Below are 16,198 nucleotides of genomic sequence, written 5' to 3'. Positions count from 1 at the left end.
TTCAGCACGTCTGTTAGTATCATCATTTTTCATATACTCGGGTCTGTTTTCCCAGCTGGCTCTGGGCTTCTCAAAGCCATGAGCCATAACTAAATATTTACTTTGTATGTTCGGCATTTAAATAGCACCTGACACATACGAGGCCCTCAAAAACAGCTTGTATATTATGGTATATATACCATATGACATTTATATGGGAAACTGTATAAACAATGCTTAATTAGTTTATTTGGGGGGTAATTTTTTTCCTTTGTATTCAACCACACTGTGAGGTCAACCTTTTAAAAACAGGAACACAAGAGTTTCATGGCGGGGGGTAGAATTTGGAGAATATATTCATTGATTGTCACCATGCTATCAATAATGTATATAAGAAAATTCATGAAAAAATGTGTTTAGTGACATTCAATAAACTCTCTTTTTTGTTCTTTAAAAAAAGAAAAAAACAGCTTGTTTGTTGATTAAATGTAATGACTTGAAGGAGAACAATAGTTAGATAATCTATTCCTCAGTGGAGATGCTTATTTTTGTATTTGAAGTTCTACATACATTTTAACATATGTTTCCTTATATTGTCCATATATTGTTTGGTATATGAATACCAAATTTTAATGAGGAATTTGCAATACAATAGCCACAAAGCATTTAAGAGTGATATTTTAAATTTATTAAATGTTTTTTCAAATAAATGACTGTCACAGTTTTCTACCTATACCACATTAATTCAAATTAAATGCATTTACAAAATAACATTAAATGCACTCAAAGAACTCCGGAAAGGAACTTTTGGAAATTAATCTTAATAACGACAAAATTATAAAATCTCAGAAGTTAAATTTATATATGGAAGTTTCTGCTCAAAATAAAATATGAAAAGTTCATTAAAGGAAATTTTTGCTAGGTTTCACTGAAAATAACTTATCTGCCCCACGCAAATTATCAAAATGTAACCAAATGTATAGAATTGTCAGAATCTGGTATTTGTAATATCAGTTCCTGCTAGATTATTTTCTTTACTAATAACCTGTCTAATAAATTAGAACATTAAAAATGGTCGCATATTTTATACCCATTCTTTATTCTTATCTGGCTCAGGTGGGCATTGCTCAGTTAAGCATGGAGATCTCATTGACCTCCGAAGCACTCTGGGTTTGGTCAAGTCCCCAAGGTGTGCTACAAAATGAGAAATTATGCCTCTTGACATTAAGGTCACAGAAGAGAAAAAAATTCTTTAGCAAAATAGTGGGAAATAATCTCCCTAGTGTCAGAAATCAACAGAGTTAGATATATTTCTAGTTGGTTTTGAACTTGGTGGGGAAAATGTGGGGCAGAGTAAAAGAAATGCAGTAACAAAATTATTTCTAATGTCTAATTATGAATGTTTATCTTGTCCATAAAGCTGGCTCCAGAAATATTACATGTTGAATCACTAAGTTTTAGATGGGGACAAAATATTCAGAATGGGATTTTTAATATTTAATTGAGGAGACATTAAAAACAGGAACAATAGTAGCTTTGTCATTCTCACATTGCATTAGAAACACTACAGAATAAATTTGGAGAAATTGGGGGATTGTATGGATTTTCCTAATAAAATAAGCTGTCTTGTTATGTTGTGATTGTCGCCAGTATAACGCGTAATATCTTCTAATTTATCTTCTTCATGTCTGAATCTTCTACCAGTCGAAGAGTTTCTTGAAGGCTCGTACTAAATCCAGTTCTTTTTTATATTCCTGGTTCTTGGCATGTGGAATGAAGATCAAAGCCTTCCTAAATAAAACACAAATGAACGAAAGGCTACTCTGTTTCTCTCTCCTTTCCTGAAATCAACTATGGCTCAATCTACTTTCAACAAGCATCTGCGATGTTACTGATTGAATTGGAATTGGGATGATCAGAATCTAGGTCCCCAGAGGAGGAGCCCTGCAAAACACAGAACAGGCTTCTGATGAACAGGAACCGATTTTGCAGCTCTCATCTCTGATGGGACAAGAGGAGCTGCTACCTTCCTTATGTGCTGAAACAAATTGGAGACTGGAGCCAACCACTGGGGCTACTGTTGTGCGCTCGGCTGGAACAGTACTGCCAGGAATGACGTAAGTTAGAAAAGTAAAGTTAATTATTTTTTTTTCCTCTTCTTCCTGCCTTCCACTCCCTCTAATAACTTCTTGGGGCAGTACAAACCAGGAAGCCAGTTGACAAAGAGAAACTTATTTTGTAAAGTCCTACTTCCAACGTCACAAAGTAGCAAATAGAAGAGTAGAGTTCAGAGCTAATACGTGGTGCTATATTAGATAACAAACTCAATTACAAACTCCTTGAAAGCTAAGGCCTTCTCCAGTGCCTATCAAAATGAATGGAAAACTAAAGGTGCTTGAAACTCTTTGCTGAATTGAAATAATGTATTCACATTTAAATTAACTCTAGAAATCTTTATTGAAAACAAATATTTATTACAGGCACTGCTGAATACTTAATATAAAAACATGAATTAGACACCATTTCTCCTCTTAGATAACTTACAGCCTAAAGAGGAAAATAGATTGTTAACAAAAGCAATTGTAGGCAGTGTGGTATTTGTACCATGGGGACCAAGATATTGGGAAGGAGGGAGAAAAGGACCCAGTTACTGAAAAGATGGATATTTATTCCATTTGGTCAACAATAGACATCATTCCAGCTACTGCTCTATGCTTTGGAAGTACAATGGGGATCTCGATGAACATAATCTCTGCCTTCCCTGTGCTTACAGATGAGTGGAGGCAAGAGACACTGGGGAAGAACTTAGCCTCATCTGTCGCAGGATGGGTTTAACAGGTCAGTGTAACTGAGCAGGTAATCTTCAGTGCCTTTTTGCTCCAGGTGAAGGAGTGGGCATCCACAGACACCATCCATGCTTTTGACCTAGCCTCGAACATAGCATAAAGACTTAAGGGCTCTGCATGTTCCCAATAGACAGAAAAATGATCACTCCCAAGAATAATATTCTGTGATGCAACTGATCCATCAGTGATGTCACCGCCTCCAGACCTGGCAAGGAAATCAGGGAACTGCTGCACAGACAGATTAAATAGCACAGCACTTTTAAAACCACAGCAATTTTACTGCTAATGTATGGTAGAGTGGAGGAGCCTGGGCTCTGGATTTAGACTGGGGTCTGAATTATGAATCTCTCATTTAGTAGCTGATATACTACAAAGAAGTCATTTAAATTGTCTAAGCCTCACTTTGTGATCAGAAACATGAGAAATACAGCACCCACTTTGTGTGGTTATTTTGGGAATAAATGAATACTTCTACAGCCCCTAATGCCCCGCCTGAGCTATTGTAGATACAAATATAAAAAGCTCCCTACTGTCTGATCCCTTACACTTTTCAGATTGCTTTAAGGTTGAATTCCACTATCAGGAGAACTCTAAGAATTACATGTGCTTGGACTACTTACTAATCCCTCTGTACTGCTGAATAAAAGAAATAGAAAATGTTTCTTTCCCTCTTTTTTTGCTGATGTCCTATTACAAATAGGTGGCAAAATGCAGCCTACAAACCTGGTCCCCTGATTATTAGTAGCATTAATTATAGATAGAAAAGAGGGAAAGCACACACAGTTTAGAATAAATGTGTGAACAGAGAAACAAATAAATAAAAAGATAATAAATGAATGAATACATTAATAAGCTGGTGTGTATTTACTAGAGAAAGGCTTAATCACTTTGGTTAATACTATGTGAAATTATAAGACCTTAGAACTAAGGCTTGTCAGTAAGAAGTCCTTTACAATTGCTATTCCACTGCACATCAACACATAAAGTGAGTGTATTCAGGTTTTAAAACAGACACTATGACTTTTTAGAGATATCTATAGAGACTCAAACACACACCCACACTCTCACACACAAAGTGAATATCTTCCAACACTAAAGCAACCATTATGCACATATTCTCAGAGAAGCAAAACAGAGCCCAAATCAAAAAGAAGCATGATGTCAGGGAAAGCTGGTCCTCCAACTCAGGTTGCCTACATTTATAAACAGAGAGATTTGAGCCTCCAGGGGTTACTTTGTTTAACTTTTATTTTTTGAAGAAAGGAATAAAAATGCAATAAACTCTAATAGAAACCATGTTTCTCTTCTGGTTCCAGAAGGGATTACAATATTATTCATTTTTCTATATGCCTCACTCTATGAAAAGGGAATATGAGTAAGAGAAGGAAAAAAGAAAACAACTATAGATTTGTTTTAACATTTCAGAGCAGAAAATGGTAACAAAGAAATCCCCGTTTGAAAAGAAAAATGCATTTTTCTCCCAATGGCTAAGGAAAACCACATTATTGAACTTTATATTTGCAAAATGCAGCTGGAGAAGAATCAGTTGATGGAAACTTTTTAACTTGCTAGTAGAGGGTCCTGAAAACTCCAGAGAATGAATAGGGTCCGTGATATCTTAAAAGAGGGCAATATTGAGCTGCATGAGCTGCTTGTAAATTTTGGAGATTAATCCTTTGTCGGTTGCTTCATTTGTAAATATTTTCTCCCATTCTGAGGGTTGTCTTTTGGTCTTGTTTAGGGTTTCCTTTGCTGTGCAAAAGCTTTTAAGTTTCATTAGGTCCCATTTGTTTATTTTTGTTTTTATTTCCATTTCTCTAGGAGGTGGGTCAAAAAGGATCTTGCTGTGATTTATGTCATAGAGTGCTCTGCCTATGCTTTCCTCTAGGAGTTTGATAGTGTCTGGCCTTACATTTAGGTCTTTAATCCATTTTGAGTTTATTTTCTTGTATGGTGTTAGGGAGTGTTCTAATTTCATACTTTTACATGTAGCTGTTCAGTTTTCCCAGCACCACTTATTGAAGAGGCTGTCTTTTCTCCACTGTATATTCTTGGGCAGAAGACCTAAATAGACATTTCTCCAAAGAAGATTATACAGATTACCAACAAACACATGAAAGGATGCTCAACATCATTAATCATTAGAGAAATGCAAATCAAAACTACAATGAGATATCATCTCACACCAGTCAGAATGGCCATCATCAAAAAATCTAGAAACAATAAATGCTGGAGAGGGTGTGGAGAAAAGGGAACACTCTTGCGCTGTTGGTGGGAATGTAAATTGATACAGTCACTATGGAGAACAGTATGGATGTTCCTTAAAAAACTAAAAGTAGAACTACCATACGACCCAGCAATCCCACTACTGGGCATATACCCTGAGAAAACCATAATTCAAAAAAGTCACATACCAAAATGTTCACTGCAGCTTTATTTACAATAGCCAGGACATGGAAGCAACCTAAGTGTCCACCAACAGAGGAATGGATAAAGAAGACGTGGCACATATATACAATGGAATATTACTCAGGCATAAAAAGAAATGAAATTGAGTTCTTTGTAGTGAGGTGGATGGAGCTAGAGTCTGTCATACAGAGTGAAGTAAGTAAGAAAGAGAAAAACAAATACCGTATGCTAACACATATGTATGGAATCTAAGAAAAAAAAAAAGAAAAAGGGTCATGAAGAACCTAGGGGCAAGACGGCAATAAAGACACAGACCTACTAGAGAATGGACTTGAGGATACGGGGAGGTGGAAGGGTAAGCTGGGACAAAGTGAGAGAGTGGCATGGACATATATACACTACCAAATGTAAAATAGATAGCTAGTGGGAAGCAGCTGCATAGCACAGGGAGATCAGCTCGGTGCTTTGTGACCACCTAGAGGGGTGGGATAGGGAGGGTGGGAGGGAGGGAGACGCAAGAGGGAAGAGATATGGGAACATATGTATATGTATAACGGATTCACTTTGTTATAAAGCAGAAACTAACACACCACTGTAAAGCAATTATACTCCAATAAAGATGTTAAAAAAAAAAAAAGAGGACAATATTGGACAGCAACGGGGATTGCTAGCCTCGGATGAGAACAATTACAGAACGTAAAGAGGAAAATTTACATGCATGCAAAGTTGCTGAGCTTTGTAAAGAAATCAAAAACCTTTAATTATGTGACGCAAGTCAATTTTTGAGAGGGCCATGGTAAGCTGTGCAATGCTACCCATTAAAAATGATGAGATATAGTAGTAGGTAGCTGTGCTCTGAGATGTCACCATCATTCACTGTCTCATTCTATTTGGCAGTGGCAGAACCCACATAGCATAAAAAAATACAAGCTCCATGTCATCATAACCTATACTAGAGGAATAATAGTATTAGCTTAGGTCAACATACCCGTTCTCTTTTCCTTAAAGGATAAATCTAAGAGATAGTTTTGGCTTATGTGTTTTTCTTTCTGTTTCTCCAAACATGAGGGTTTGGTTGGAAAGTCTGTTGTGAGCTAGATGTCTGTTTCCAGTGCATCTTGAAAGCCAAGTCACCTTGGTCCTATCGAGATTGACTTCCTCTGAAACTAGCAGATCCAGTGTGTCCTTCTACTTTTAGGTAGAAACCTGCCTGCATGGATATCATACAGGCATCTCAAAATCAACATGTTCAAAATTTTAGCCATCCTCTTTGTCTTCTTCCCTGCTCCTACTCTCCCTGTACTTCCTATATCAGTCAACATGACCAATAGTCTACAGAATTACCCAAACCATGAAACTGGATGGAACCATTCATTAATCTCTCTAAAACCACTCAGGTATCTACTTACATATATTTTACCCCCTACATATCTCTGAATGGCTATTCTCTCTTGATTCCCACTGCCAATATCCTTGTTCAGGCCACCATCATCCCAGTCTCTGTTATTAAAACAGTGCCCTACCTGGTCTCCCCATCTGCCATCCTATGCCCTTCCTATCTGGTTTCCACATAAAATGCCAGGTCAGATTTTTAACTGCCCATGTGATCACATCAATTCCCTGCTTAAAACCTACTTATTGCTTGCTGTTGATTTTTTGATAAGCCCAAACACTTCAATGTAGTTTGTAAGGGTTTCATATCTCACTATTATTTCTTCTTAGTGTCTAATAGAAGCCTGTGACCACCCATCCCATTCTTGGGCAGATTCTAGCACAAACATCCAAGGATTTATGGATCTGGCACAAAGAGCATGGTGAGGGGAAGGGAGGCCGGAAAAGAGAAAGGGAGCTTACGTTTTCTATTATAAGCTTGTTATTTCTAGGTATTATGTTGAGTGTTTTCACCATATTATCTCCTTTAGTTTCACAAATGTTCAGCAAAGGTGGTTATTATTCCTATTTCATACTTGAGGAAAGTTAAAGTCTAGGAGAAAAAAGATCTAAAATCACCCATAGCTCATTATTGCCTGGACCAGGATTTAAATCCAGGTCTGTCATCATCTGGTTCCCATATTTTCTTCACTATTCCAGACCAGAGTGGAAGTGGGTCATAGCAAGTCTGCCTACATTTCCTATGCTTTGCAGCTAGGACTTCTACCCTGTTTTTCAGGGTCCTTCCTCCACTTCTTTCTATTTCCAGGGAGGAGAATGGACTGTAAAGCCAATGAGATAGATTATATGATTATCCCATCTTAGAGACAAAAAGAATGAACTCCTGAATTATTCTCTTCTTCTTTCCTCAGTAAGGAAGTGTCCCTAGGACTGGAGTTAAAATCTTTTCTAGAAAAGACAGTACTATAAAGTATAAACAAAAAGGTTCTCTCTATGGTGGTCTTTTGGGGAGATATTGGGCCATGTTTTGCATAGAGAGTGGAGTTTTGGAAACTGATGACTTTTGGAGATACCCTGGACCCCAGGAGAGTAGACAAGGCCTGGCACAGCCAGTGGCCTCTGGTTTATGGAGAAGTGCCCATGGTGACCTTGGGGTTTCTTTCCACTAATATCTTCTGTTTATTGGACTCTGTCTTAGTCAGCCTGGGCTGCCATAGAACGTGTTGCTTCAACAACAGCCATTTATTTCTCAAAGTTCTGGAGACTGAGAAGTCCAAGATCAAGGTGCTTGCCAATTTGGTTCCTGGTGAAAACACTTTTCCTGGCTTGCAGACAGCCGCTTTCTGACTATTTCCTCACACAATGAAGAGATAGCTCTGGTCTCTCTTTCACTTCTTATATAAACACTAATGCCATTATGAAAGCCCCACCTTCATGACCTCATCTAAACCTAATTACCTATCAAAGGCCCCATCTCCAGATACCATCACATTGGGGTTAGGACTTCAATATATGAGTTTGGGGGGTAGCACAAACATTTATTTCATAACAGACACCATAGGTCACTCAGGCACGAGGCTGTAAATGTCACATATATTATCTCATTTAATATTCACAAGCCAGCCATTGAGGTTAAATATATAGAGATATCCAGCAGTATGATCCAACTCTCCTGGGACCCAAACAGAACAACAATGGCAGTAACATTTTCTCTTATGATTAAGCTGCTAGTAGGAATGATTTTTTTTACTAAATTGATACCCTGGAGCCTTCTGATGTGTTGGGTTGGGGAAAAAGTTCGTTCGGGTTTTTACATAACATATTACAGAAAAACCCGAACAAACTTTTTCGCCAACCCAATACTATAGCTCACATCAGAAATACATTACCCTTCTCTCCTCCACGAGTACAATTGCAATCACATTTGCTCATTTGCAGTTGGCCGGTGCCTTAGTCCTCCCTGTACAATGCTTCTTGGATGAGTGAATACTCTAGTCCCTGGTTGTCCCCAACCTTGCCCAATTGTGTTACAGGCTTTGAAATATGTCACTTTAGCACACCTTTCTTTCCATCACTAAGGCTACTACTTTAATAACTCTATTCCTTCTTCTCTTTTCTGGTATTCTTAAGGAGTGTATACGCATTTTCATAATCTCTTCCTTCTGCCTCACCTCCTATTACTGGCAGCCCTATCACAAATACACTGGTGGTAGACTGAATAATAGGCATCAAAGATGTCCACATCCTGGGCCTTGGAAACAGTGAACATGCAACCTTCTCTGGCAAAAGGGACTTTCCAGATGTGATTAATTATCTTGAGAAGGGGTTATTAATCTGGATTCTCCAGCAGGGAGTAATATAATCACAAGGGTTCTGGTAAGGGAGGAGGCAGGAGCATCTGAGTCAGAAGTAGGATATATGATGACAGAAGTAAGAGACTGCAAGATGAGAGGAAGGAGCCACAAGCCAGGATATTCAGGCAGCTTCTAGCGCCTGGAAATACAAAGAAATGCATTCTCCCCTTAGAGTCTCCAAAAGGAACCAGCCCTGCTGATACCTTGACTTTAGTCCAGTGAGACTGAATTTGGACTTCTGACCTCCAGAACTACAATATAATAAATCTGTGCTTTTTTAAGCCACTAAGTTTGCGATAATTTTTTACAGCAGTAATAGGAAAATAATACATTTCTCCTTCTCCATTCTGAAATATCTTCCAGTAAGTCAGTCTCAGAGGGGATTTACTTAAGAATTCGACATGTTCTGAGTGCTTAAAAATATTGTTTATATGTGAAACAGGACTAAATTTAAAAATGCAGATGGCCTGAAAAGATAAATAACTTAATCATCTCTCATATAAATGACTCTCATGTTGTTTCAACACGCATTTAGTGAGGTGAAACTGATCTTCAGATACAATATATAATTTTCTTTCACCAAAGACTCCCAAATGTCTAGCATGCAATACCATGCATGTAACACATCAGCAATATCGATTTGTTGAATGATTTTATGTGATATTTTGAAATAAAGATGTTATTTACATTTAAAAGACTGAAATATATATAATGAAATATGCCACTCATTCCCAATAGTCAGTACTGGGCATGTCTTATTTTGTTTTAGAATTTCAACCACTCTAACTACCAAATTCAGGAAGCAGTTAGCTGACTATCTCAGAGTTGAGGTTATAGATCTGTACCATATAACTTCTGTAGAGCCACCAAAAAATATCTTCTCAATACAAATAAGTTGGATCTGAAATTTAAACATAGTTTTTATTAAAGGATTATATTGAATTAGTTGAAGCAGAACCAATGTTTCATCCATTAGAAGGGACTGCAGTTGGAAATCTATGTTAACTGGATTCATGTCTCTGATTTACATCAATGATATTTTGGTGCTCCTTACAGAATAGTTATCAGTGGAATATCCAGCTAGTTGCCCTAATCTGTCTGACTCCCAAATACTGCTAAATTTAAAAAAAAAAATCTAATTCTCATATCTGAGACAGCAAAAGAAAGGGTTCATCAGGAAACACTTAGTGTTACTTCACATACTGAAGAAATAAAACTACTTTCTTTTTAATCGTTCAAAATTGTTTGAATTTAATTCAAAATGTCCACTTCTATACCAGTCTCCTCCTACTCTCCAGGTTATCAATGAGGTTTTGTAAATTTGTATGACATGAAAAGGAGAGAAAAAGGAAAAGCCTTTGTTCTGAGAGCCACAAGACAAGGTTTCTGGTCTTGTTTTGGTAAGTGACTTGCTCATGTGAGGCAAGATAGAAAAGCATGAAGATGAGTGCTAACTTGCAGAGGTGCTAGTCTAAACTTGGTCACCAAATTTCATAATCTTTAAGTAAAATCTTTATGGTTAAGAAAAGTATTCCTGGAGTCCAATGGGCTCATGCTCATTCATTGCCATTTCGGGATAACCTGCTTAATAGCTGAGCAAATTTGGGTAAATAATTTAGTCCCTCTAAGCCTTAGATTTTATTTATAAACTGAATTAAAGGAATGATAATAGTGAAAAGTGTTTATTCATGCATTGAAATATTGATTGAGTTCATATTGTGTGTTGTAAACAGTCTCCAATTAGAGGAAGGGCTACTACTTGGTCTCCTGGGATAAATTAATGAGAAAATTCTTGGGATGTCTTAGCACAGTACCTGGAATCTAGTATGCTCTTAATAAATATTAACTATTAGTAGTAGCTGACTTAGCAATGTAAAATAGGGGACATTTCTAAGAACTCCTCTATTCTGTGTGTTTTTCTCAGGTCTAATGAATGATGTGACAGTGATAATTATGAAAACATCTTAGAAGTAGATATGTTACGTAAAGGCAAAGCATTAATGCTCACAATTGAATTGTTACAATTCACCCATGCCAAATTGAAAGACCCAAAACACTCAGTCTCCACATCTGGCATCCTCTTGGCAGCCAGTAAACAAGACACATTTTCAATTTATATGAGGGCTTATGCTTTACCATACCAGCTCTAACACTTTGTAAAAGAGAAAAACTCACTCTCCCTTAAGAATATACATCTTGCCTCATGTGAAGATTCTGCTAGCTTTCTAAAGAAACTGTTACTGCCTTGGATTGATGCTAGAAAAGGGCCATTGTATTTGGCATTGTGCTAAGTACTATTGAGAGAAACTATACAGGATCCTTAACTTCTGACACTTTAGAGAGTGAAGCAGAAATGAAAGCAGCAAACCAGTGTAACTAAATATATATAAAATGTTCTTGCATGTGAACAAATGACTTGAAGAGTGGAGATAATCCACTGGGGGAAAACCTCAGTAATAGGAAATTTCATTGGATTTTAAGTGATTGTCTCTCAGGAATCTTGATCAGGGAAAGAATTCACCATCCTAATCCTTTTTACTCCAGGGCATAAGCAATGATAGTGTGTTGGTCACATAAAATTCGAGCTAAGGAAAGAAGGTTTTAGAGAATCAGAATGAATAAAGAATCTATGTTCATAGCAACACGCTCCTGTATTTTGCTTTCTTTCCTTTCCTCCGAAGGCCACTAATCACATGCATTGTTTTAGATCTTTCTCTTGTCACTGATCTCTCCTACATTATAAAATCAAATATCCTGCATATATTTTTCCCTGCTCAATGAATCTTCTCACTGTATTCTAAACTATTAAGTTTAAACTCTATTCTTTTAATGTAAGGTGAGATTAAGAATGCTTTTAGAAAACTATTAAAGTGATTTGGCACAACTCAATGATGTATTTTTGTCTAGTTTCTAAATCTGTTCTGATTTTTACTCATTCTTTGGGAGAGATTAATCTGACTTAATAGCAACACATACAAACTTTAAGAAGGATTATATTAAGACCATGGGCTTGGTTCTCTTCCTAAGCTTGTCATATCGTCTTCTGCCCCCGTAGCACAGGTTTCCTTCTACCTAATCTCCTCTGTTCTATTTCCCTTCCTCTTTTCCTGTCTTTTGACTTTCAGTCATTCATAGTGAAGCCCTAGCAGTTTTACAGAACAGACTGCATTTAATGCTTTATAAATATTTTCCCATCAAAATTGTTTGCTCTATAAAAGCATCCAGGAAGGAAATGAAACAATCAAATGTCACTTATCATTTGTCTACTGTAAACTGACATAGTCAATAAAGTTTGACTGAAAATTCCTTGAGAAAACCTTGCAACTTGATAACTTTTTAATTTTATTTAAAGAATTTTAAATCTCAGCCATCTGAACAGAATCACTCTAACAGCAAGCTTCGTTCAGTTTTTCCAAGGTACTCTTCTGTTGCCTTTTTAAAAGATCCAGGGGGCAGTAAGAGGAAATATTGGACCAACTGAAGAGTTTTGAAGGAGGAATACAATCACTACCACAGAATAAATGAGATTATAATCATACAGTTGAACTGTAATAGAACATCCTTCCAAATAGAAATGAACATACCACAAATGTGCAATTAGTATCCAATAAATCACACTAAGAAGAGTGTCAATACAGTAAGGTGTACCTAGTCGTCACAATTAGTGCCTGTGTCCTGTATTGGAGAAGGCAAGCTGTTTTCATGTTACAGTCATTAGGGATGAGATCCTTTCTGCAGCTGAACTCCTAAAAGCAGTTAAGTACGTAATAGAGATGCTGCACTTTGAACAAGAACTTTTAAATTCCACAAGCTACAGGAGTTGCTAAACCATTTTAAAGCAAAAAAAAAAATAGTAAGAGCTGCTGTTTTATTTGGAATACAGCAACTTTGTAAGAGCACTTAATTAAAACAAAAATATATGGTTTGGATGAGAATGGCTTTGTTTTTCTTCCTATTGCTTAATTTTCCAATCAGAGTCAGAGATATCAAAGTCAAACATAAAATATTCAGCAAAATACCATTCAAAACAAACAGATGTATGATTTGCAAATGAATTCTAAATAAAACACAAACTGAGGAGGTAGTGTTTTCCTTCCTAGGATTCTGGAATTTTCAACTGTGAACTGAAAGATGGGTGGTTTAAAATGAAAATAGTTGCGGTAGGAATTAGGAAATTTGAGTTGTAATGTAGAATCTTCTACAAATGGTCTGTCTGATCAGTCTAGCTTTAGATGGGCATTTAATTTAATTATTAGTATTTCTTCAGTTATTTGGGGAGGAAAACAGAAGAACTGGGTGAAGAATAATTCATGGATGCGCTCAGAAGAATCCTTCACAGGTAACAAGTACAGTTTGGAGACAACAATGAATTGTATTCTATTTTGCTTATAGCAAACAACCAATGAAAGACTTAAAAAGAAGATTCAATATGTATTTGAGAACTATTACTTTTCAAACTGGAGTACAAAGTACAGACCGTGGGGCAGTTAGGATCTTCTGGCAGATGACAGATAATGAATGACTTGGACTAAGATTGTAGCAATGGAGATGGTGAGAAGTGTTTGAACTCAGGTTGCATTTTTTAAGGGACAACTGGGCTTAGTAAGAGATTGCAAGTTGGGATTTAAAGAAAAGAGTTAGCAATCAAGTATGACACCAAATCACTGCAGTGGCTCAATTTGCTGGGATTAAAAGGTTTAGGGTGGGAGTGGAGATGGGAACAAGTGTTTTAGTCATATTAACAGTTAGATGCTAGTAGAAATCCAACTAGGAGAAGTGAATATATAGTTAAATATGAGTCTAGCACCCAGAGTAAGATAGCTAGGCTAGAGTTGGAAATTTGAGGGTCATTAACACATAGTTGATATTTAAAGATTTGGGGCAGACTGAGATCATCTGAGAGGAATGTAGACAGAGAAAAGAAGAGCTGGAGGAGAAGAGCCCTGGAGCACTTAAAACCCTGTAAAGTAGTATAAAAAATGACAAAGTATAAAACATGACAAATATAAAGGCAGAAAAGTACCATTGGAATGGGGGGACTGGGCCAGAGAAATGGGAGGTTGGTGTCGTACTTTGGTTTCCTGTGGCTGGTATGAAGGCTTATGTTTGTATGTCAATGGTAATTATCTGGTAGACAAGAAGAAACTGATAATTCAGAAGAGAGAGAGAGAAATTCAGATATTAAGTCCTTCAGAGTGAGGAGAGGATCCAAAGCATGAAAGGAGGTCCCGGGTTACATGTTTGATTGTAACAAGGAAACAAAAATAACTAAGTGTCTTTCTTCCTTTTGATTCAATGTAAAATTATGCTTTCTGATTGAATTTAATTTTTTCATTAAGTTTGTCATGTTAAAGTAACTAAACAAAGTGGCCATTAGATTGAGGTGGCAGCCTATGTAAGCAAACCAAAATCCAAACCCAAACATGTAAATGCCTTAAGGTCATGAAATCAAAATGCTAAGGACAACCAATTCTAGGCTTTAAACTATGGTCATTAAATAATTTCCTTTCTCTTCTTCCACAACTTCTTTATGTAAGTCTTTCTCCTAGCTTCTTTTAGCAAAACACTCCTAACCACTTCCAATTTGGTGCTGTTGGATTGGAATGGATTTTTGCTCAAATAAACTCTTAATTTTTTTTTTTATGCCTCAGTTTATCTATTAGCCGTGGACAAGTAATCTGCAGAGAGTGAGGGGAAGAAAAGGTTTTAGAAATTAGAGGAAAGACTAGAAAGGATGAAATAGTTGTTTCTGGGAGTAAAAATGAGTTCACAAGGGAGGTAGTAAGATTGTCTGGCACTAGAATGATCTAGTTGAGAGTTATGATTCTAAATTTCAAGTGAAATTAGCACGGTTGTTATGTGATTTTTCTCCAATAATATTCAGCTACCTGAATGCAGGTGAAAAGTTAAGGGGAGAGTTGGTTTTAACCAGGAGTGGAAGTTTGTCATAAGGGTAAAACATAGGAAGAGGATACTGGCAATTATAGGTATTAGCAAGAGAGTGGCTATAATGTGGAATGATAGAATCTAAACTGGGCTAATAAGAAAGTGAGGACCTGATAAATTTAAGGACTAGCAAAAAGCATTTGAGTCCATGAATTAGATATAGCAAGGAGGTCAGATCTTTTTACCATCTCATAGTTTTGCCTTTTCCAAAATGTCATGTAATTGAAATCATACAGTATGTAGCCTTTTCAGATTGGATTCTTTAACTGAATAATATGCATTTAAGGTTATTCCATGCCTTTCATGGTTTGATAGATCATTTCTTTTTAACACTAAATAATATTCCATTGTCTGGATGCACCACAGCTTATTTATCTATTCACTCACTGAAGAACACCTTGGTTACTTCCAAGAGTTGGTAATTATGAATAAAGCTGCTATAAACATTCATGTGTAGATTTTGGTATGGACATCATTTTCAACTCCTTTGAGTAATTATGATGGGGCACAATTCCTGGATCCTATGAATGAGATTGCATTGAATCTATAAGTCAAGTTGGGAAGAACTGACATCTTGATAATATTGACTATTCCGATCCATGACCATAGACTATCTCTCTAGTTCTCCTTTGATTTCGTTCATCAGTGATTTAAATTTTTAAATTAATTTCATGAAATTTTGAAGATAAAAGTCCAAACATATTATAAGGTATATACTAACCATTCTAAAATTTAAAAAAAAACAGATAATTCTCAAATGCAGAGATTTAATTATATCTAAAAACCCAACATCTTTAAACACATTATTTCTTAAATCTTCATAAAAGATTCATTCCAAATTTCTAATGAAAAAATGTCTTTCCATTTCTCCCTAGAAAACAGTAAATAAGCATGTACTACAGGACATTGAACTAAGTAAAATTATAAATGCCTACTTTCTTTCAGAAGCTAGTGATCATGGGCAGCCTAATTACAATGGAAAACATTTCAAGTGTGTATAGGTATTATTGTTGCATTAAAAAATTACTTCAGAAAAATAGCATCTTGAAACAACAGACACTTATTTATCTCACCAAACTTCTGAAGGTTAAGAATCTGGGAAAGCTTAGTGAAAGGTTCTGCCTCAGGATTTTTCTTTCATGAGGTTGGAGTCAAGTTGTCAGCTAAGATTAGCATCATCTCAAGGCTCAATTTGAGGTAAAGAATCCACTGCTAACCTCACTCACCTGACCTGGCAAGTCTCACTTCCTCACTGGCTGTTGGTTGTGGACC

This window comes from Balaenoptera borealis (assembly GCF_965194805.1).
Source record: "Balaenoptera borealis genome assembly, chromosome: 3".
Classification (NCBI taxonomy): Eukaryota; Metazoa; Chordata; class Mammalia; order Artiodactyla; family Balaenopteridae; genus Balaenoptera; species Balaenoptera borealis.
This window is presented reverse-complemented; position numbering follows the sequence as displayed.